A 22700-nucleotide genomic window follows, 5' to 3' on the forward strand; every position below is an offset into this window, starting at 1 on the left:
GTGATAATTCAAAGAATATTTTGGCATAACTCTAGTAAGGCTCGAATATAGACCAAAGCTCACATTTCTTGGCTATCTTCTGGTGGATTATACGGGCAACTTGTTTATGACTTCTTCTTCTTTTATACATCCTGATTTTACATTATTAGTGCTTTCTGGTGTGTTGTAACACCAGCCGCACTGATCCTCAGAAAGAGTGAGATCACCTATAAAACGCTTAATAATTATTTCTTGTTGCAATCACTTGGTCCTGTATTGAGATTATAAATTCTTCCATCTCTGCATATATTTCGCCCACTCATAGCTATTGGATTCGTCTCTGTCCACATATTTTTAGCCTAGAAAGAACCAATTTTCTGTAGATGCATAAAGTTTCTAATCATTTATATAGAGGAGTTATTAGAGCGTACACTCCCACATGGTTATGCTAAATGTTATATTTAGATCTGTTGAACAATACCAGATAGTAAGTTGTGCAAGACAAAACCATATTGAACTTAGTGCAATGCCCTGAAAGACGCCTCACTTCATACGTAAACACCGTTGATAACAAATACTCGTTCATGTACACTTGTTTTCCATTTCAGTACTCCATTTTATCATCGCCCGTCTGAGACAAGAATCCTCAGAACTTGCATCCACCACGTATGAGGTACACTACAGACAGTGTGTTCCTCACACGTTTTTATAGTTGAATATCCTATGTAAACGTTCGTGTTTTCTATATGGAATTGTCCGAGTATAACTGAATCCAATACCACTTTTTCTTTTAACTCATAAGCCACTTTCGATACTTTCTTTCTGCTTCGCAAGAATACCTTGATTCTGCGTGGTTGTACAATTTATTGGCTGTGCAGGCAGTTATTAATTTATAGTTGGTGGCAGACATGTTATAGGTCTATTCTGGGAGGTTCAAGTATGGAAGAACTCTTCTAGCCAACATGTATATCAGTCCATTTGTAAAGAAATTATTTTGGATATAATGCTGATGAAGGGTGGTAAATATTCTAATCACGAAGTTCTGACATAAAGGTTTATTCAATTTTAGACTTATTGGATGTTGCAATCCATTAATGGATACTGATACTTTATCGTACTGAACTTAACGGCATCGGTCATCTTCACAACCAATCCAGAAGGCTTGATTTCTGTGCATACGTTTGCAAATCAAATGGAAGACCAACGCACACTTAGATCCCAGATCTGTTGGTGGATCCCCCACTCTGAACTCAATTTTTAGTTCTATAGTACCTGTAAAATTTCTTTTCATTTCTAACGAAAACCATATTCTGTTCGTTCTGTTTCCTCAATTTCATATGCCTTTTCAATCTAGTTGCCTTAACGGTAAGTTTCTGTTTTATTGTATCAAATGTCCCAGAATAGTCGATAAATAACTTCATTGATTTATTATTGTTATTTATATAATGGAGATCTGGGCTATTTCTCGCCGGAGCCTTTTTATATCAGTTCTCTTCGGCTACTCTGATTTGGCTGTAATTTTAGACCTCCGAAATGCAATATTTTCCACATCCCCGTCTCTCACCTTGTGTCTAAGTGATTGAGGTACAGTCAAAAGAACACAGAAAATAACAGTGTAGATATCAGTTATTGTTGGAAGTGTTATGTAATTCAAAAACAACATAACGGTTTGCACGGCTTGCGATTTTCGTAAATCTGACCGATGTATTTATTTTAGGCAGCCTAAGCCACTTTGTGCGATCCAACCCATCGTAGACAGTATAAATTACTAATTTTGCCTTTCTAGTCTGTACTCTCCTCCTCCGCTACATTAGGAATGGTATTATTCACAGCAATTACATTCTTCTGTGTTAGATGCCCTTAAAACATCACTGTTTGTGGCGAGGTTTGTCTTGATTTGGCCGTTCCAGTAAAGATAAGATACTTCTAAAACAACATTTCTAGTCACTTAAGTTTGCAACTCTACTACCACCTCCTTCCTAATTCTGTTCAAACATCTATAAGATACAAATTATTTTTAAGAATAACTCAGCGGTAATCCGATAAGCACTAAGACAACTTAAAAAAAGGAAATTATTCAAAATGTTCATAATGAAGTTACCTGTAATCCTGTAAAATCGGTTTCAAACTTTCTGATGAAGTAACACATAATTATGACAAAAACATCGCCTTCGTACTTTCGCCAGCCTTTCTTAAGTGTTCTCAGGCAATAGTGGATTACTCCCTAGAAGCATGTTTAGATGGTAAGTCGTTTCCGGTTGCCGCAATTCTCGTCTTTCTATAAAGTCACGGCTCTCCTCCATACGAAGAAGGAGCTCTGTACCAGTTCCAACAGCTGCAGTGCCAGAAGCTCAAATTCGAGTCTCCTCTTGCACTCGTTAGGTGAGGAAAATACTCACCGTCAAAGGGGCTGCGAATCCTTAGAGACGAGTTGACCTAGTCCGTGCTTCATGCAGCATAGTCAAACCATCAACTACCGCTCTAGTAATCTGGTCACTTAATGTAAACGCCTATCAGTCTAACCAGGGTCGATACTTTTCGTTCGTACAATCTATTAGGACTGCCTCTGAGTGATATTGTAAGTTTTGTCATTACCAATAAGGAAATAAATATTAGCACGATGAAGATAATAATAATAACACAGTATTTAAATAAAATGTAAAAAAAAAAATCCAAAGCAAAAGCTATTTATTCCAAAACAAAAAATGTATTATTGAGGATAGTTTATTGATCTTTTCTGTTGCTTATGATAAGGGTAGTGGGACTATTAAAGAGGGAGGAATGGAAAGTATTAGGTCACTGTTATAAACGATTCCGGAGGGGTGTTTTTGAGATAGTGGGGAAATAGCACGTAGGAAAATTGAACAACGCTAGATGTTGAACAAAGTATAACCGTTTTATAGGGTAGTGGGTTCATGTGTATTACATGCGTTATATCACATATACAAAAACCACTTGATTAAATTTTATTTTTAGAATTTTTTAAATAAACTATTTGAGAAGTTTTAAATTAACTACCTACAGTATAACTTAGTTAATTTTTTATTTAAATAAATAATATTTGAGATTCTTTCATAGTCTCCGAAGACGTAATGAAACAATCTTGACGGAGCAAAAATTACATTGCAGCAATAAATTCATTTTTTCTATGTCGATTGATTTTACTGCGTAACGATAATTTGTAATAACTGCAATGATGATAGATCTATCAAGAATGAAATTTTCTTTTTAAGAATTCTTTTCATTTCTTTGAAAGAAATATTCCTTCCTTGCTAGTCAAAAGTGATAAAAATCTTGTAGCAAATCTATAATCGAAACTTATTTTATTTATTAAAAAAAAAAAAGAAGCAATTTTTGTAACTGGTAGTAAAGTGATTATCGAAAGCCTATAATAAAATTTAGTGGTTATTAATTAACTAGATTTAACTGCATGGCTTTTACTTTAACTGCTGACTCCGAAAGATAGCAATTACCTTGACATCCAATTTTATAAATTGATCGCAACAGTTACTTGATGAATATGAACATCCAAACCTCTTTCTATCACGATACTCCTCTTCTTCCTAAACAACTCCTTCCTTGGATCCTTGGACTTCTGCATTATCACTTGTAGAAAAGTATATTTTGTCCATATAACTATGGATTAATTTGTTCCACTATATCAGCAGATATAGTGGAATTTATATTAGCATTTACCGGACGATCTCCAAATTAAAGCGCAAAGCTATTGAATTTTCCCTCCCTTTCTTACTTATTGGTTTAGTTTCAGAAGTGTATTTTTTAACTAAGTATAACCTTATTCAACACTATTTACATCTATCATGAGAATTTCGTTATCGGTGAGTTTCTAAAAGATTCTCGTGAATTTTGACTTTATTAGGTTCATTGTTAATCATTACTGCACTCGTCCACTCTGTTTATCAACTTCTGGAGATCTTCACAGTTTCCTCCATATAATATATTGTTAATATTAACGCTGTGTTTTAATTCCGACTATTTTCCCATAAGCGCTTCCCTAAGAATTTCCTAGAACGTACGACGAAGAGAATTTTTGATAATATACATACACCCTATTTCTAATTCCTCTAATAATGATAAATTATTGCACACTATCAACCCTTTTTTCTAATATAAATTCGAGGGGATCTGGAGATCTTGGTTTCATTACATTCAACTATTTAATTTTATTAGTTCATCAATGACCTTGTCAAATACCTTATTAAAATCAATAAAGTATAATGATACATCCTGATTAATCTTTAAATATCTTAAGATCAACATGTAAATGAGAAAAGAGCCTCCCGCACTCATAACCCCTTCCGAAATCCGAACCTGTCTATCTCTTAATATCTACTTCAAGTTTTTTACTTATTCTGTTGTTGATATGTTAAGGAAACATTTTAATGAACGAGACATCATACAAATAGTAAAAAATAGTACAGTGGTCAGCACATTACTTGGCGATCACTTTTTTTTTATTCAAACAAATGAAAAAGATGCTAACTATACCTTCTTTATATTTATATATATATCAGTAATAATCTATAAGCTCGATGATGCTATTGTAAAGTTCATCAAACCGCATGCTTTTTCAACTTTTCATTCTCTTCAAGACATAAAATACTTATTTCTTCAGAATATCTGACCTATTTATTCTTGAGAAATGGTGATTTGTTTTTTACGGACCTTTGGTTTTACCTGTAAATAGTTTCTAAGTGTATTCTTTCTACATAATATGACCATATCTTTCAAGGAGAGCGTCTATATTTCTTCGTAGTATATCAGTCAGTTCTTTTATATAAATTTAACTAGTCAAACATACACACAGAAGTTTTCACAAAGTATGATTCTTCTACCGGTCTTATCTTCCATGTAATAATATTTTAAATCGCTTTATATCTATGTAATATTTATTGCATCACCATATTCAAAATTTTATTAGTCATCCATCTTATTTTTCTAGCAGTAAATTACGTTCATATTTCTGTACAAATGTTTTAGGCTTTTCCACTTCTCATTGATGTATCTATATATTTTTGTTAATTTTACCTAGGCTTTCACAAATCTCCTTTTGAAAATTTTCTTTAACTACAGGTTTTATTTGTTTCCATTTTTGAATTACTCTTTAATTTCTAATGATCAGATGGTAGATGATCTCTTTAATATGCTGTAACTGATTTAAAGGGATTTGGTAACATTTAATCTATCAGAATCTAGCCTATTTGATTTCGTTAGATGTTATCAGAAATAGCTGGAAGCGTTAATCCTGTGCACTGGCTTTCTTATGTAACATAAAAAGTATTGGTATCAGCAGGATTTTACCAATCAAATTTTAAAATACGATCACTTCTATCATTGCGGTCAACCGATCTGTAATTTCCAACAACTTTTCCAATACCTCGACACTAATTATCCATTACAATGTTAAATTAGATAATTATCAATTGCTATAATTTAAGCAACCATAAATATGTAAACTGAGATTGTTAAGATAATAAAAAATTAAATTAATGAAAAAAAATGTTCTAAATACTGTTTTCACTGCTTTCCTTTTTTTCAGTAAAATGGAAGAGGCAGAAGAGCGTGCTCAGAAAGCTTTAGCCATCTTACAATCCAAAGATGAAGAACTTGCTAGACTTCAAAGTCGTCTTTGCGTTCTTGAAAAAGTAGCAGAGAGGTTGCAAGACTCTGAAAATTCACGAATTTCTTTACTAAAACTACCACTAAAAAAGTTATTGGTAATTGTAACAACCATAATGTTTTTCGCTTTACTTTTATTGTTAATTTCTTATATTCTATTTATTTTTATTCTTTCGATTTACTTGTATTGCTAATTCCTTATATTTTTCGTGCTAAAAAGAAACAATAAAAGAATATTAAAATAGAAGGGTAATAACAGATTTTTTATCAGTAAATTTATATACTTCTAATAAGTTATTTTTATTTAAAAGTTAAGGTTGAATAGGGTAGAAAAAGAGATGACTGTATGAAAACTACAACGGTGGCCCATGCGTTATTCAGTGACAATTTTACGGCCAAGAAGTACGATATTATTCATTTCATTAATTTAGAAATTTTTTTAAAAGTAAAAAGAACAAATTCTTCAATTATTAATTCTTGTAAAATAAATAATATCCAAAAAAGAATCGAAACAGTTTTACTGTTTGAAAAAGTTCATTCGTAATAAAATGTTAAGAATGAAATGAAGCGTATTTTGGTGAAATATCTGATTTTTCCATAAATTTATTATTAACGTAATATAGATTACTGATAACAGTCTTCCTTTTGCAACCTCTATAATACAATAATTTTTTTTTTAATTTTTATTTACAGTCATATATAATTTACAGGCTGGTAAGCAACTCTGTGTACGAGTATGGAAGAGCGCTTGTTTCTTATATATAGTGGTCGTTATTTATTTATGTAGTATCCGAAAATATATAATAGCAGCTGATATACAAAACGCTGGTTATAATTCCATTTTTAGTAGGAATGTAAAATAACACAAATGGGTGTGTTGTTTTTCTTTTGCTACACCATTTTACTCATTGATAACATTGTTGCCAGTTCTATTATGTGTGCGGCAAGGCAAAACGATATTTAAAAGATGAAAAATAATGTATCATCACAAAATATTTTTAGAGCAGTGCAAATGGACTGTTAACTTGAGGAGACATTTTTATCATGTTGAACCCAAAAATTATAGTAGTTGACAAATTATTTATGCGATAAAACTGTTACTACTTTCTAAAGTAAAGTAACATTCGTGTTGTTGAACATCCTAACAACGCTGAAAAATATAATTAAAATTTGAAAAACGCAAATTGCATATAAATGGAAATTTTTTAAAAATTGCAAATGTATTCATAAATCATAGAAAGTACTAAGGATGGGAATCACCAAATTTATTTTCAGATCAAAAAAGGCTTACTTACATTTAGGATAATGAAATCAAATTGGTAGTAAATTATGCGATATGGAATTTATTCTTGCACGAATCACAACCGCAAACTTATGCTCCAGAAAAGCGAAAACTTCTGGCAGCAGGAATCTGTAAAAAATATTTTTATATTTAAATTAATAATTCTGTAGTTTATAGTTTATATAATATATATAGTTTATAGTTACCTCTGTAGTTTATTTCTACATAATTTAGAAAATTCTAACAACATTTTAACGATAGAATTTGATAGAAATAATCACAAACCATTTGTCAAAGATTGTGCAAGATTTCAAAGCCATAGTTGAAGAGGATATTCATGAAAATTCCGATTATTCTAAAAATAAGGGCAAATTCTTATATTCCAGTTAACAACCAGAATGGAGAAAAAACATATGACAGTACTGAACCGAGTAAGATTGGAAAACCAGATTACTTTCCCTTTCGAATTTAAATTTCCTTCCAATTATTAAAGTAAAATAATTCTTTCTGTGCATTAAATATTTCCGTTTTAAATTATAACTTTTTTAAATATTTGTATTCTGATAAAAATTCTGTTAAAGTGGAAATTATTAAGCAAGAAGGACAATTATCAATCTATATTTTTTGTTAGTCGCCTCTATTTTGCTATAAAAATCAAAAATGAAATAAAAATTTTCTACCTTGAGATAGAGGCTTAGAGGATGTTTCAAATTGATCAGAAATTTTATGCTACCCAATTACATATTTACCGTAGAGAATAGATGAAATGCAATTGAAGCGTAGAAACTGTATCTTATCGTAATTCGTAAAAAAAAAAATAGTATTATAATCATTACTATTGATATTAAATCGTAAAAATATTGTATATCGCAGTATAATAATTACATAAAATGATAATGCATAATTTTTAATGAATTTTATACTGTAATATAATATATGCCTTTCCTGGATATTGAAATCTCTTTCTTCATTAACATTTCTAAAACTTAGAAATTTTCAGTTAGTGAAACTCTAACTGAAAAGTAGTATTATTGTATTTCACTTATTATAAATAATAAGTTACTGAACTCCTAAGTAAACTGGTAGCGTTTTAGCCTTTCAATTACAAAGAATATTTCGGTTTCGAATCTCTATCAGAAGCTTATACCATTCATTACTCATTCGCTACAAAACTATTTTCCCACGCAACATTACGTTAATTCACTGTTTAAATATAACTTACTTCCAGAATGTAAAATTTAGATACAAGATCAAAATTTTTAAATTATTTTTAATCGATCTTTTTTTATATAATAATTAATTTTAATACTGATTACTAAAAATGTAAAACTTTTTACTGATCACTGTAACTAAATATTAATTCGTTCTTTGAAAAATCTGAAGCGATCTAAACACTAGCAATACAAATTATATTAAAAAAAATTTCAGTAAACGTTAGAATATACCGTAGTTCAATTTCCTTTCTTTTTCTCCTTTTTTTACTGGAATTCCATAAGTATTGTTTAGAGTAACATTTAATTAAAAATGTAACCTAAGAATTTTCAATCGTATAAGACAGAGGATTTTCTCTTTATTAGGTAGCCTTACTAACCAGTCGTTTCTCTGAATTTTAAAATTTTCATGTTATCTTTCGTTTAGTTTTTCATTTGTGTAACAATCAACTTATTTTAATATTTCTATTTTGCCCGTAAATATAATTCTATTAAAAAAAATTATGTAATAGTAATTTCAAAAAGTTAATTAAAAGATACTTTAATTATTTTATATTTATATTTCTACTCAAAGCTCATAATTAGAGCGTACGCTGTAAATGCCGAGGATAAGCACGTATCATACAAAATAACATAATTTCAGTTTTAATTTGAAATTTTATTTCAGCAGGATCAAGAAAAATCTGAATTCTTGGATGAAACCCTGAAAAGTTTTGAACTGTGTTTTCCCGAATCTCCATTACAGTAAGCATTTTCAAACATCTATTACGTTATACATATTTATTTATTTGTTGTATACTACATGCTTATCTTCTTTTAAGAATACAAAACCACTTGAAGGAGCAGCAAATTCCACCCACATGTGGTCAAATACTAGCATCACCTACTTATACGAGTAGATGATGGAGTAGGAAATAAATATATATCGTAGTTATTCGATGTATTTTTTCAATAAATACTGTACTGACAACACACTTATTAAACAAAAAAATTATTTTTTTAGTAACATTTATGGATTTATGAAGAGGATTCATATGATAATTAAGAACATTTTTTCTTAGAGAACTTGCTTCAAATGTTTTATCGTGTAATATTTTTGTTAAATATTTGTAATAAAAATTCTGAGCAAAGGAATTACATAAACTTTTGCCTGTAGAAAGAAGGGGTGCAGTGGCTCACTTGATGGAAAAAACAAACACTTCTACAATATTAATTAAAATTGGCGGTGTTTTGTAGTTTTATAGTTTTAATGTTTATTATTTATAATATTTTATAAATGATAAAAAAAATCCTTTAAACGATGGTTCTTTTAAAACTATAATATGTTGGAAAGGGAATATATTTTTTCAGACTTAAGGTAACTTGTTATGCAAGTTTCAGTGAATTTGACACCACTGTTGTCGAGATAAAAAAGATTAACTAATACAATTGGGCTTATTTGAAACTTATTTTTTAAGGTAAGGTATGAAAAGAGACCGTATTGTAAATAACATCTTAAAAAAAGTTTATTTTATAAGTTTCCTTAATAATAATTTTTCATTTTTGCAAATATTTATAAATTTATGCTAATTGCTTGAGGTTCATTAATTTTTTCATAAATGAAGAGGAGTAAGGGGGCCGTGAAGAGCCCTAAAAAATTTTCTCTACTCTAAAAAAATTTTTTTAATGAAAAATTTAATTCTATTAAATTTTGAAAAAAAAAATTCAAATATATCAGGATTTATTTCTTTTTGTCAATGAAAGACCTAAAGAACTTTTGGTATGTCTAGGAGAGTAAGATAACTCAAACTAGTTTACTAGTTTTCAAAAGAACAGATCAGAAAAAACAGGCTATTCCATTAGGAATACCCCAGTATTTCAATATTTTTAATTACAGGGTCCAGAAGAAAAAAGATCTGAACAGACCCTGAGTTATGTTAAAGATTTTTATTTTTATTTTTATTTGAATATGGGGAAAAAACTTGAAAAATAATGTTATTTTGAATATTACAATATTTTTACTACTTATTTTGTGCGCTAGACGGGTTTCAGTGCTAAACATTCCAAGGGTTTTTGACACATCTTTTGTCCTTTAACATTTGAAAGGTAATAGAAATATATTATTTTAAACTACTTAGGAGGAAAAAAAGTGGTAGGATACTTCTGATTTCGCTGAAATCTTTATGGGATCCCAGATGTACAAAAGGATTTTTAAATAATAAGATTAAAATGTGACATTGAATTTTTGATAACACGGTAAAGACCAAGGTTGGAGGAGAAACAGGTCTTGAACCCCTGTGCCACAATGTAACACAGAGATTCTTCTTACCCCTCATACTCTTCTTTGAAACAACAAAACTAAAAAAAAAAAAAAAAGTAATAAATAAATCCATTGTTGAGTTTTTTTTACTTTCTTAGAACATGAAAGCTTTTAAAAAATTGTACCAAAGTGGTAGTCCAAAGGCCAAAAACAAGACAATTACGGGCTCAAAATTAAATTAAATAATCGGGGTTGATATTCATTGTAACAAGTTTTGTATTTAATTTAAAATAAATTATTTAAATGTGAAATTGATATAAAATAGTAACGTTTTGTTTTTGTAAATTAATTTCTTAATATTGAGAATACTTAATTTAACGAAAGATAAATTAATATGATGCTATATTCAGAAAATATGCTAATTTAAATGCAAACGTTTTTGGAGTGTCCTAAATAAAGCACTTTTAATTGTAAATAAGAAATAACTGTAAATAAAATATATAAATATAAAACAACAAGCCTGTAGCCACAGAATCTCTGAAAAGCATTTTCTAGGGTCTGATACTATTTCATCACACGATAATCAGGAAAAACACCAGGAGTGTATTTCCACCTGCTTCCTAGAGGGGAATTGTTACTGCAAGAGGAGTGCTCCACACCGCTCACCGGAAGTAGAATATTTCTTAAAGAATTACTTACATGTTGAAAATTTGTAATACACAATTTTCATTAATACAGAGGTGACTAAAAACTAAAAAGCTAGAGCTTGTGAGATATTAGGGCTTAAACCTTTTCAACTCAAAACTTAAAATGTTATTTTAACATCCAAAATGTAGAATAAATTAGAAATAAAAACGGTTCGAATACAGCAATTATTGTTTTTGTTAAATTGCCCGAGATAGAGAGAAAGACTAAAATAGAGCAAGGAGATCTTAAAACCGTTTAATGATTTTTCATTAAACAGTTGTATTTGTATTTTTAACTATTTAAACAAAAAGCGAGAATAGTTTAAATTTAGTTTTTTTGATAAGGTCAGCAACCGAGTGAGAAGACCCTAAAGCTTTGCAAAATTATGTTTCCCTTTAGGGTAGTAATTTACGAACGCTTTAACATAGCATCGTGTAACATTTATGTATTAGTGGTTAAGATGATAGGGGGGATGTAAATAGCAAAGGCGGTTGATCATCTTAAACCAATTAAGTTTTTGCTTGTCCCTTTAAGAAAGAGCATTTAGAAAAATAATGTTTTCAGTACCGCGAATTTTAATTTTAGTTAATTCATGGGACCAAGGCGTCTAGATAATCTAAAGACACAGAGGCTTCAACCAGTTGAATATAATCAAGTGTTTTGTTTGTCCTCACAGTAGAATGTGTTTATAAAAATATCATTTTGAATATATTCTTTTTTTATATATTAAGGATAAATAGTGGAGCTAGAAAGTATGAAGTGAGGTCAAGAGGTCTGGACCTACTGAATAAAGTTTCTAGCTAATTGTCCCTGAGGATAGAATGTGATATGTTTGTAGAAATAACATTGTGAATAAACATAATAAATCATACTGTTTCTAAATAATATTAATAAAAATAATACAAGTACACTTAAGTTTTTTCGGATTTTTTAACTTGTACTTTGGATATTACCATCATCATAATAATTAACGGTTAAATTACCTACCGTAATTATGATTTCAAATGAAATGCGTTTAATTTAACGTGATCATTTTATATTTTGGAGAAAAATTTTAACATTTTGTCTACAAAAGCAAAAAAACATACAAAATAATTCAAAGAACACTGTAAAACAAAAAATCCCTTTCGGCGCGGCCGAAGGCGGAGATAGATTTCACGGGTGCTAAGTAGGGGGATAAAAAATATTTACACCTTATAAAGTTAAGAAAAACTTCAAATTTACTAAATACGATAATGGTTGCATGTGAAAAAATTTCACATGTTTAGCACACAACAAGCCTCATCTTCTTACAATTCCCAGCAACATTTTGGTCATTACTTGTCGTAAGGGTTGGTCATATCAAAAATTATTACAGACAAAACTTTTAGGTAATGTTTAGAGGGCTAACGAACACTTTAAACCAAGTTGATACTGTGACACTTAAGGGAGATATGATTTTTGTCTTCGAAACCCCATTTTTTCCACCTCTCTGGGTCAGTGGTCGGTGGTATCAAAAACATTTGCTCAGATATCTTAGATAGTAGGAACTTTAAACGAATACGATATTTTATTTAATAAGAAAGTTATAGTGATATTTTTTTCAAAAAAGACTACCCATTTCCACCTCCATGGTCGGATTTTGCCCATTAACGAACTTGACCGAAATGTTGGGTCGTTATATTTTATGTTTCAATTTGAAAGTGATTAGCGAAAAATTACGTCCAGAAGAAAGTGAAATATATATATATATATATATATACATTTTTGAACTGACTAGTTTTGGGGTCTGGGTGATATGAATCGCGAAATTATGTCGAAATTGTTTGGAAGTCGAAACATGGTACCCATTACAATAGGCAGCTTTCTTATGAAATCTACTTAGTGTATTGGTTATAATAACGGAGTAGTGATACACAAGTATATTTCATACAACTGAGCAAAAGCAAATCTAGGATATTAAAAATTATAATTGCACCTCTTGTATTACGTATGTAATGCTCTGTAGAGTAGAATAAGAATCAAATTGGGCCCCTAAATTGTGATTAACTATAGAGGTGCTACATCATTGGTTATGAATCCTGTCTGTTAGGATAATTTCTTCAGCAGCTTGTTTAATGTTATAAATGTTAACGAAATAGATAACTTCATAAAAAAATTCAAGATCCGCACCTGAATAAGCTATTTTTAATAATCGTGTTTGCATGTGCACGCATATGGAATTTTATGCTGTTTGAGTAGGAAAGACAAAGTAGGGAATGTAATGTTTCCTTATCTTATCCTCACGTGAAGACGAAATGTAACCTGTAGGTTACATTGTGTCCGCTTTCAAAACATGTTGTAATACTAGAAAAGGACTTTACGACACGAAATACATTACTCCCCTGCCTTTTGACTTCTCTACCTTACATAAAATGTGTGATTTGCTTACATTCCTTGTTGTGAATGTAGTATGTTATTTTAATTGAAAGATAATTTTTATGAAGGTTAGCCCACTAAGTTAACAGAATTGGTGACCGGGATGGATGAGTCTTACATTAATTCCAAGTGCAGAGAGGCAGATTGGAATTCATTTATCGTTTATCAAATTAGAACTCATTAAATATTTCTCATTGTGAAATTACCCTCCGACCACAAGAATCATCACAATTCATTGAAAATTAATTGGCCTACAAAAATAAATCAATAGCATTTATTCTAAAGAAATATTAGACTCAGTTCCCATTAAATAATTTGCCAATACAATAAAATTTATTAGCTGAGAAGCTGCAATTGATTCTAGTTAATGTTCTGCTGTAGCCAGAGAAGATAAAACCCCAACAGATTTAGTTACCATAATACACAACTTCTATGAAAAACAAGTTTTTTTTCTCTACTGTTTTTATTCACAAAGTAAGCGTGCTTGAGTGCACACACTGTTTTTGTCCGCGAGTGCGACACCTTCGCATATTAAATTTACACCTTCACGTATTAAACATTTTCTTCTACGGCGAATGACATTTTTTTGAAAATATTTCTTATATTTTCAAAAATCTTATCAATAGAAATAATATTTTAAATCCTGGAAAAAAAGTTCTTCTATTTTAGTGTTATTATTTTTAATTTACTCTAAAAATAAAAGATTTACTTTACCTTTTTATTCTTTATTTAAAAAAAAAGGACGGCCATAGTTCAAAACAGTAGCCGTCTCTTATACTATTTACACCGACCGAGTAAACAAACTTGTAGCCATTCTATTTGTACTTTAATGTTCCCTATTAAATTTTCCTCTAACCGGTAAAATGTTAAGATATCGAGATAAAATTTCGTTAAGAGACTCATTCTCAAAAATAAATATTCGTAATGTTGTATGATTTTACTTTATTAAATATTACCAGCATTTCCAAATATAAACTTGAAAATTTAATTGTTTACGTCGTCATAATCAAGAAAAAATTTGAAATTAAAATGAAGATTCGAAATCGGAAAATGTTTAGTTTCATTATAAAAAATTACAGTCGAAGTGTGCAGAAAGTTAGACGCAGGTACCTAGATAAGTTTGATTTTGCCAAAAGTTATTGTTGAATTCAGACTATAATTAAATAAGAAATAAAATTTAAGCGTATAAATGAAAGTAACTAAAAATGAATGAGGCCCAAAATATTTGTTTAACCGGTTTTCATAACTACTTTTCTTTTATTTTTGAAAGAAATTTTTTCATAAAATTTTTGTGAAAGATTTTATGAGTAGTACAAAAAAAAGTTGAACTGGTCTGTTTGTATATTACTGGGCTATTAACAAATACCATTTATCGAAGTATTTGTCATTTTTTATCAGTGTTTAACGTTTTAAAATCATGGGCGGCTCAAGTTGATTTTTTTTTTTTTTTAAGTAAGCTATATATACATAATTGGTTATATAGCCCATATAATAAATGGTCAAACCTGTATGACAATGCAGCCTAAAGGTAGATGAACTAAACCAAACCCGCTTCGGATAGAATCTTAACTTAGTTCAGTGTATTGGGCGTGACACGTAGAAAAAAGCGATGGTATCGTCGCCCGCTTTCTTGAAGTAAACGTCGATGTCCAGCAACTAACAATACGGTTTCTTTCTACGGTAACCCATTAAACAACCCCCGACCGGACGACCGAAACGAGCATCATCCATCCCATTTATTCGGCTACGCTTATAAAATTAATATCATAAATCACAGATCTTACAATTCGTTAATTTATTTTTCGCTCTGTCGATAAATTTAGTAGATTAATAAAGTATGAAATGAACTATGTACCGACAATATATTTTTCACGGACAGAACACGATAAACGTTTTACTGGTGTGAGAGAAACTATTATTTTATTTTCTGCGTTCTGTAACTAACAGATACCGATCTCTGTCTCGGCCGCTTTCTCTCATTAAGGTTTCTGTGGTCTTCTGTTAATTTTTTTTAAATCAGGAGTTGTCTCTTTAACCTACATATGCCGTGAAGCTGTGCAAACCCCAAAGAAATCAACAAACTTAATTAATTAACATCATAAAGAAATGTATTTTTAAAAGTAATTAGTATTAGAAGGAGTAGTCTATCAACTAAGTTTTCGATATTTAAAAAAGTGATTGTCTTTTGTTAATATTTAACTACATTTTATTTTAAAACGATAATTGAACTTTTCATTGAAAGTATTTATTTACACTTAATGATATTACTTCAAACTACCGATGAGATAGATAACTGAAAGTTTAACAGTTACTTGCCGTATTTGATAAAACCAAGATTTCCAAAAATAAATTCTGACATAAGACGTACACATTTTTTTAATAGGTCATTTTTTACATGACTGCCCAAAAAGGAGTGTAATGTATTTAGGGTGCATTTATCTATGTGTGTATGTTCCGCCATATCACTTCAACGGCTGAACCAATTTAGATATATGACCCCGAGTTGAAATCCTTACGTTACCGGGAGTTTCATAGGCTATATATATATATATATATATATATATAAATTTAAAAAATTGATATGGATGGACACCACATGACTTCCTTGTACGTCTATTAAATTACATATTCACATTTTTTCTGCGCTTCATTTAAACTTATTTCCATTGAAAGTGAGATACGATCCTCCAGTTTACACATTTGCTAAAATATTAGTTTGTATTAATATAAAATATTTATACAATTATTAATTCAATAATCTTATCTGAAATATTAGGTTAGAATAAAAGTCCCGTGATTACTCTTTAAATAAATTGTTTACCAAATAATCCAATAATAAAAACTGATTATTCTATACCGTAAGGTCAAAATTAGTATTTGTAACCAGAATACATGAGTTTACTAGACGGAATAGTTTAATTATTATTAAATTTTATTTATAAGAGACCAGAAATCTTGTGCATATTACTCTCAAGTAAAAAAAAAATTTCATCAATCACTTTAAATTGAATACAGTTCAAAAATGTAATTTATTTTTCTGTCAAATATTTAAATAAAATTATTTTTTTAAAAATAAATATACAATTTTTATAAGACTTTTCTAAGAAAATCCAAAAATAATGCGATTCTAAATTATAATTTTCAGTTAATATTAAATAATCATTGATTTCACTAAATCAATTATTTAATTTTACTTATAATTTTATTTCACTAATTATTTTTTTCATTTTTTTTTTATTACCAATTAATTGTTGTTAAACTTTGTTTACAATCACGTGATAATAATTATTAAATCAATATATTTAAATTAAAAAAAAAAGTTAAAAAAAACAAAAGGAGATGAGTTTGATTCGATTCGAAGTGACTTCCCTTTTACATGCAAATATTTAATTAATTAAAATTTTAATTTGTAATTTTGTAATAATTGTAATCAAAAGGGTAGGTGCACAACTAGATGCTACAACAGTCCTAAATCCAAAATTTCAACATCCTATGACTAATCGTTTTGAGTTACATACATACGTTTTCGAGATACATACATACGTACGTACAGACGTCACGTCGAAACTAGTCAAAATTGATTCAGGGATGGTAAAAATGGATATTTCCGTTGAAATCTGAAAGCCGAAATGATTCGATTCACGATCATAATACTTGCTTTACTTCGTGCAAGGAAGTAAAAATTTGAAAAATCTATAAATGAATGAGTTGTTTTTGAATAACTCGCATCTCAACCCTTCATTCTGAACGATTCGGAAACCTCGTATCTCATACGTGTGAAGTTGTTTTCGTACAAGTTTTTTTACACGACCGCGCCCAAAAAGGATTGTAATGTATTTTATGGTATATGTATGTTTTTTTCACCGAATCATCTCAACGGTGAACCGATTTTTACCCGCACTCTTTAATTATTCTATATTAAAGAGCAATATTTGTCAGCAATGTTTTTTTTTTGCAGTTGTGTTTTTAATTTCTAATATTTATTTCTTGTTAATTTCAATTTACCTAAACAAAGTGATGTAGAAGAAGTTATTTTAACATTTTAAATGTTTGTACGTGAGCTTAAATACATCTGCGAGGCCTAATCATTGATAAAAATATTTCATATTATCTCTTGTAACGATTATACTCGTAATTTATTTAACTGTACACTTTTATTACAATTTTTATGGTAGTGTCTTCTTTGTAAAGTTATTTTAAAAGTAAACCCTGAGTATTAACTATAAATAAATTTTAAGTAGTTTGGAGTTTTTATATATTGTTTAAATAATAGCCCCGTGCATATGATGATTTATACTTTATAAATTATAAATCGTCATATGAATTTAATTTAGTTTTGGGGGCACATTCTAGAAAGACAAAACTACAATTGTTTTATTAAAAATTACAGTTTATATTCCACTTCGAGTTTTTAATATAATCAAAATACTTTTTAAGAATTTAAATCAAGAAACCTTTTTGATTTATCATATTCGTAGATATTAATGCAATTTTAAACATAGTGTATTATTTATAAATGAAGTTTTATTTTATTAATTTTCTACTGGACAAAAATCTTAGTTTTATTATCATACAGCTATTGTCACATATAATATTGTCGCATATTAGCGTATTAGCGGTTTGACAAGGATATTCAGAGATTAACACAAGTAAAAATTTCATAAAAATACAAATTATTAATCTCAAATATATAAAATAAATAACAACATTAATATTAATAAATATATAATACACAGTTTTATATACAATCCAAATTACAAAACAAGAGATAAATTAAAAAAATTAAAAAACAAGACTCCCAAAACACCATTGCTGACAAACATTGGCCTTTAATATAGAACAATTAAAGAGGGAGCGTGTGACAATTTTTTTCAGTCGTCGATCTACTACGGTGGAACAAACATACATAGAGCTAAATACATTACGCTCCTTTTTGGGCAGTCGTGTAACAAGTTTACAATAATAATTCACATTAAAAACAAAATTGATTTAATGACAACTTATAAATACAAAAAAAATCAGTTCAATTTACTAAAAACTTTATAATGACTAACAGGGATTAATATTGGATTAACAATAATATAAAAATAGAAAATGTTTTAATTCATACTTTTTAACTTCTGCAAGTATTATTTATATAAGAACTACCTTACCCTTTATGAATGAATAGAATATTATCAACCTCCACTCCTATTTACAAATAACTCGCCGAACAGCTTAAATTTTGGACAGAGGTTGTTTGCAACCACTGTTCAAAATCGAACACTCGTGACCGCACTCTTCACACGTTGTTATCAAAGACTTAATGTTATCGCTTTTATCGCACGATGCATCAAACTCGGGCTTGCAAAACTACCATCTCTGTCCGCTGATTCCCGGCAGTATTTATACCTCCTAGTCTGCAGAACCAGTACCCGCCCGACACGTCCTTTTGATTGTTGTTGAAGCGTAATAATTTTCATTGTCCGCGCCTTTCCGTTTTTCTATAAGTTATTTTTACGGTCTGGTTATCCTTCTGGTCAAACAAAAGCTTTTAGAGGTGCCAATGTCTTATTACAAAGAACGAATTGTTAAACTGAGCTGTTATTTTAAATAAATAAGTCGTTTTGATTCCTTCTTGATTCTTCTTTCTTTATTTTCTCTCATTCTTCTTTCTGAAAGAAACCCGTTACATTGGCCCCGTTACAATATTATTTATTATCGTGCAAGGATAATTTTTGATTCGTAGGGACTCGAGGTAACATCTCCATAATCTTTTTCATTAGAAAAGTTGAAACGTCATAGGTATAAATACTATTGAGAATACTGCTTTAAATTGATTTTAAGGAAACTGATAAGAGAATTAATCGGATCAGATGAATGTACAAACCAAAGAAACATCCACCTCTTAAGGAAATAATTTTTTAATTAAGAAGAATAACGTGACATGCAAATATCCTAATTTGGAAATAATCTATCACGCCAAACTCTGAATAATACGAAGAGAACGAATTGTGCAAAGAATTAACCAAAATGGTAAAGACCTTGTCCGACCAGATAACATCCCTCACATCTGTTATTAGAGCACTCAGTACTGGCAAGAAGGTTACTTCTGTTAGAATTCCCGAAAGTGGTTTACCGAAAACAACGTCAATCAGTCCACCACCAAATAGAATACCCACTGCACTAACATTGCGGAAAACTACCAACATCACTATGAAGGGATCTAACAAAACGTCGTTGTCTGGTACTGTATCTCCGGCTTCCCAGCCTTCCAAGAACCCACCACCATCTCGAAGTCTCTTCAAGGATATGGAGGCCGATGAAGTGCCTGAAGAAGCAAAGCAGTTCCTAAAAGTTATAGACACTAAAAAGAAAAATCGGATAATATTTGACAAATAATCTGCACGTAGAGTTTTGTATTTAACAGGAAAAGAATATTTTTATGGGTATAAATATTATTCATTGAAATGTTTGTGGTCTCCGTTCTCGCCTTGAGAATATTGCAATTTTAGTTAAGGAAAAAATCCTTTAATACTGTAACAGCAGGAGACTCACCACCATCCATAGGATGATATGTTCTTTCGCGGTTACATTTGCAACAGATGCAATCCTCAAACTAAGGGCAGAGAACCTGAAGATGTAACTGTTTTCCTAAAGGAAATAGTATTAGCCGCCCGCATTCCGATAGCGATAGTGAACTGAGATTGCATCCCTGAAGTCTCAGCGAAGATATTGGAACTATTTAAAATGGATATCTGCAACTTTCGCCAAATTCCGATATTACTGAGGATGACCTGTCCATTCTCATTCACAGATTCCTTTTTCCGTGCCTAATAATAATTGGCGATTTCAACGCCATCACTATATATGGAGTTCATCGTCATGTTCTTCTCGAGGCACTGTATTTGATTAACTGAGGCAGAACATAGATCTCTGCATTGAAGGATGGGTTGTACACGTTTATTTCATCATCAGGTACACTTTCGAGTAACGCCCTGTCCTTGTGTTTAGCACCCCTACTCCCACGTCTTACCTGACGCATTTCCAAAAACTTCTTTGGAAGCGATCACAGACAGGTTGTTATCTCAGTCGGTAATAGTGATTTATCTCAGAGTCAGCCATGCAGATTGGTGGTTTGGAAAACTGACTGGATCAGATACAAGGATTTCTTTAGCCAATACGACAAGGGTGGTAGCAAAATAAACCAACTTGCCAAGTTTACACAGCTGATACTAGATAGTGCAAATGAATTAAGAGCTCTTAACATCTTGAAAGCCAAGGCGTTCTGCTGTTCTTGATGGGGCAAAAATTGCAGGAGTGCACTAAGGGATCGTTGCAGCGCTTTCCGTAATTTCAATCCAAGGCCTACGACAGAATTGCTGTAGGCCTTCCGCAATGCAACAACCGTTTGCTATCAAGTGTTTCGGTGTACCAAACGGAAATATGGCTTAATTAAGTCGATACCATTTCTTGGACAACTTCATCATCGGTTCAGTGGAGAAAAGTTCGGTCCATGTGTGGAACGGGACAATCTCTGAGGCCGATTTGAGTAAAAGTAACGGAAACCTCGTCACTGCAACAATTGATGTGGCGAACACATTTGGAAACTCTTTGAATAAATCCCGTGACACTCCCCCCAGAAATGATAATATAAGGTTCAGTATGTTATCTAACCTCCCGGATACTGCATCACACCTTTTGTGTATCTACAATAAAATACTCTCTGACCATGTTTTTCCAGTTTCTTGGTCAGAAGCACTGGTAATTTCCATACTGAAACCTGGTAAATATAAATCGTGTTCTTCAATTTATTGTCTTATCTTCTTGTCCAGTAATCTGTGCAAGATGATGGAACGAATGGTAAACAGTTGCCTAGTGCAGTACCTTGCGAGAACCACCCTAATTGCCCCGAACAATGTGATTTTCGCAAAGCTAGATCGTCTACTGATCATGTAGTTGTCTTCGAATTGGTCATTAAAAAGGCCTTTCTACTTCGCCAACGTCCTGTTGCTGTATTTTTCAATACGCGAAAGGCGTACAATACGGCTTAGAGGAGAGGAATTTGAAATACATGAATGGGGTATACATGGAGATCTCAAAATTTTACACTAGAAAACGGAATACCATAGGAAAGTGTCTTAAGTGTTACCTTGTTTTCCGTGGCCATAAACTGCGTATGAAGAAACCTCTTATGTGTTCGTTATCCGTAGATAGTTTTTCAATTTATATTCCTTGTAGAACTTCAGCTGCTGCCGAGAGACTGTTCCACATTAATCGTTTATAATGTTGGTGTAAAACGATTGGATTCACTTCTTCTCCGGAAAAAACGAAATGAATTTCTTTTAAAGCTTGAGGGAACATGTTAACCCTCAACTGTTTTTACTTGACGAGTCCGTTGAACCGTGCAAGCGAGTTAAAGTTTTGGGATTGTAGTTTGACCAACGACTAACGTGGGTAACACATTTAAAGGATGTGAAAGGAAAATGTCTAAAAATGCTAGAAATGCTGAGAATTTTATCTAATATTCGTTGGGAAGCTGATTGAATATGCATGTTGCACTTCTATCAAGTTCTGTTCTGTTCTGTTCCCGCTTAGACTATGTTGGCTAGGGTTATTTGTCCGCAAGGGCTACCGCTTTCAAAATGCGATGCAGTCCATCATTGATTTAGTCATATTTCTACAGGTAGGTTTCATTCAAGCCTTGTGGTAAGTCTACTAGTAAACAGTTGTGAGCCATCTCTTTGTAATAGACGAAACCAATTGATCTGCTCGTATGTAACTCGCATTAAAGTGCAACCTAATCATCCGAGCTTTGATGTTATGTTCTCTAACCTGTATCATAATCAATATCAGGAACAGCTGAGATCCACTGCTCCAATAGCCATCAAAGCACAGCGCGTTTCCTTAGCACTAAATATACCATTATCTCCAGTTCTTACTGTTACTCAACGTTATTATCCCTCTAGACGGCCTTTTCTCGTAAATTATTTCTTGGATGTTCGTAGATATCGTAAAATTTATACGAATTCGTTAATCTTGCAAGAAATATTTTATGAAATTATAAAGTAATATGAATCCAGATGCTATAGTTTATACAGATGGCTCTAACAATGATAATTCTGTGTATTGTACTTTTGTGGTTAGCAATAGAACATATAATTTTGGTCTTCCCAGTATCGACAGTGTTTTGTCACGGAGCTGTATGCTAAATATGTTATTGAATATGTGATTGTGATTGAATTTGAGAAGAGTTGTTTTCAGATTCCTTAATCCGTGGAAATGG

The sequence above is a fragment of the Lycorma delicatula genome, chromosome 1 (genome assembly GCF_047948215.1).
Source record: "Lycorma delicatula isolate Av1 chromosome 1, ASM4794821v1, whole genome shotgun sequence".
Taxonomy (NCBI): domain Eukaryota; kingdom Metazoa; phylum Arthropoda; class Insecta; order Hemiptera; family Fulgoridae; genus Lycorma; species Lycorma delicatula.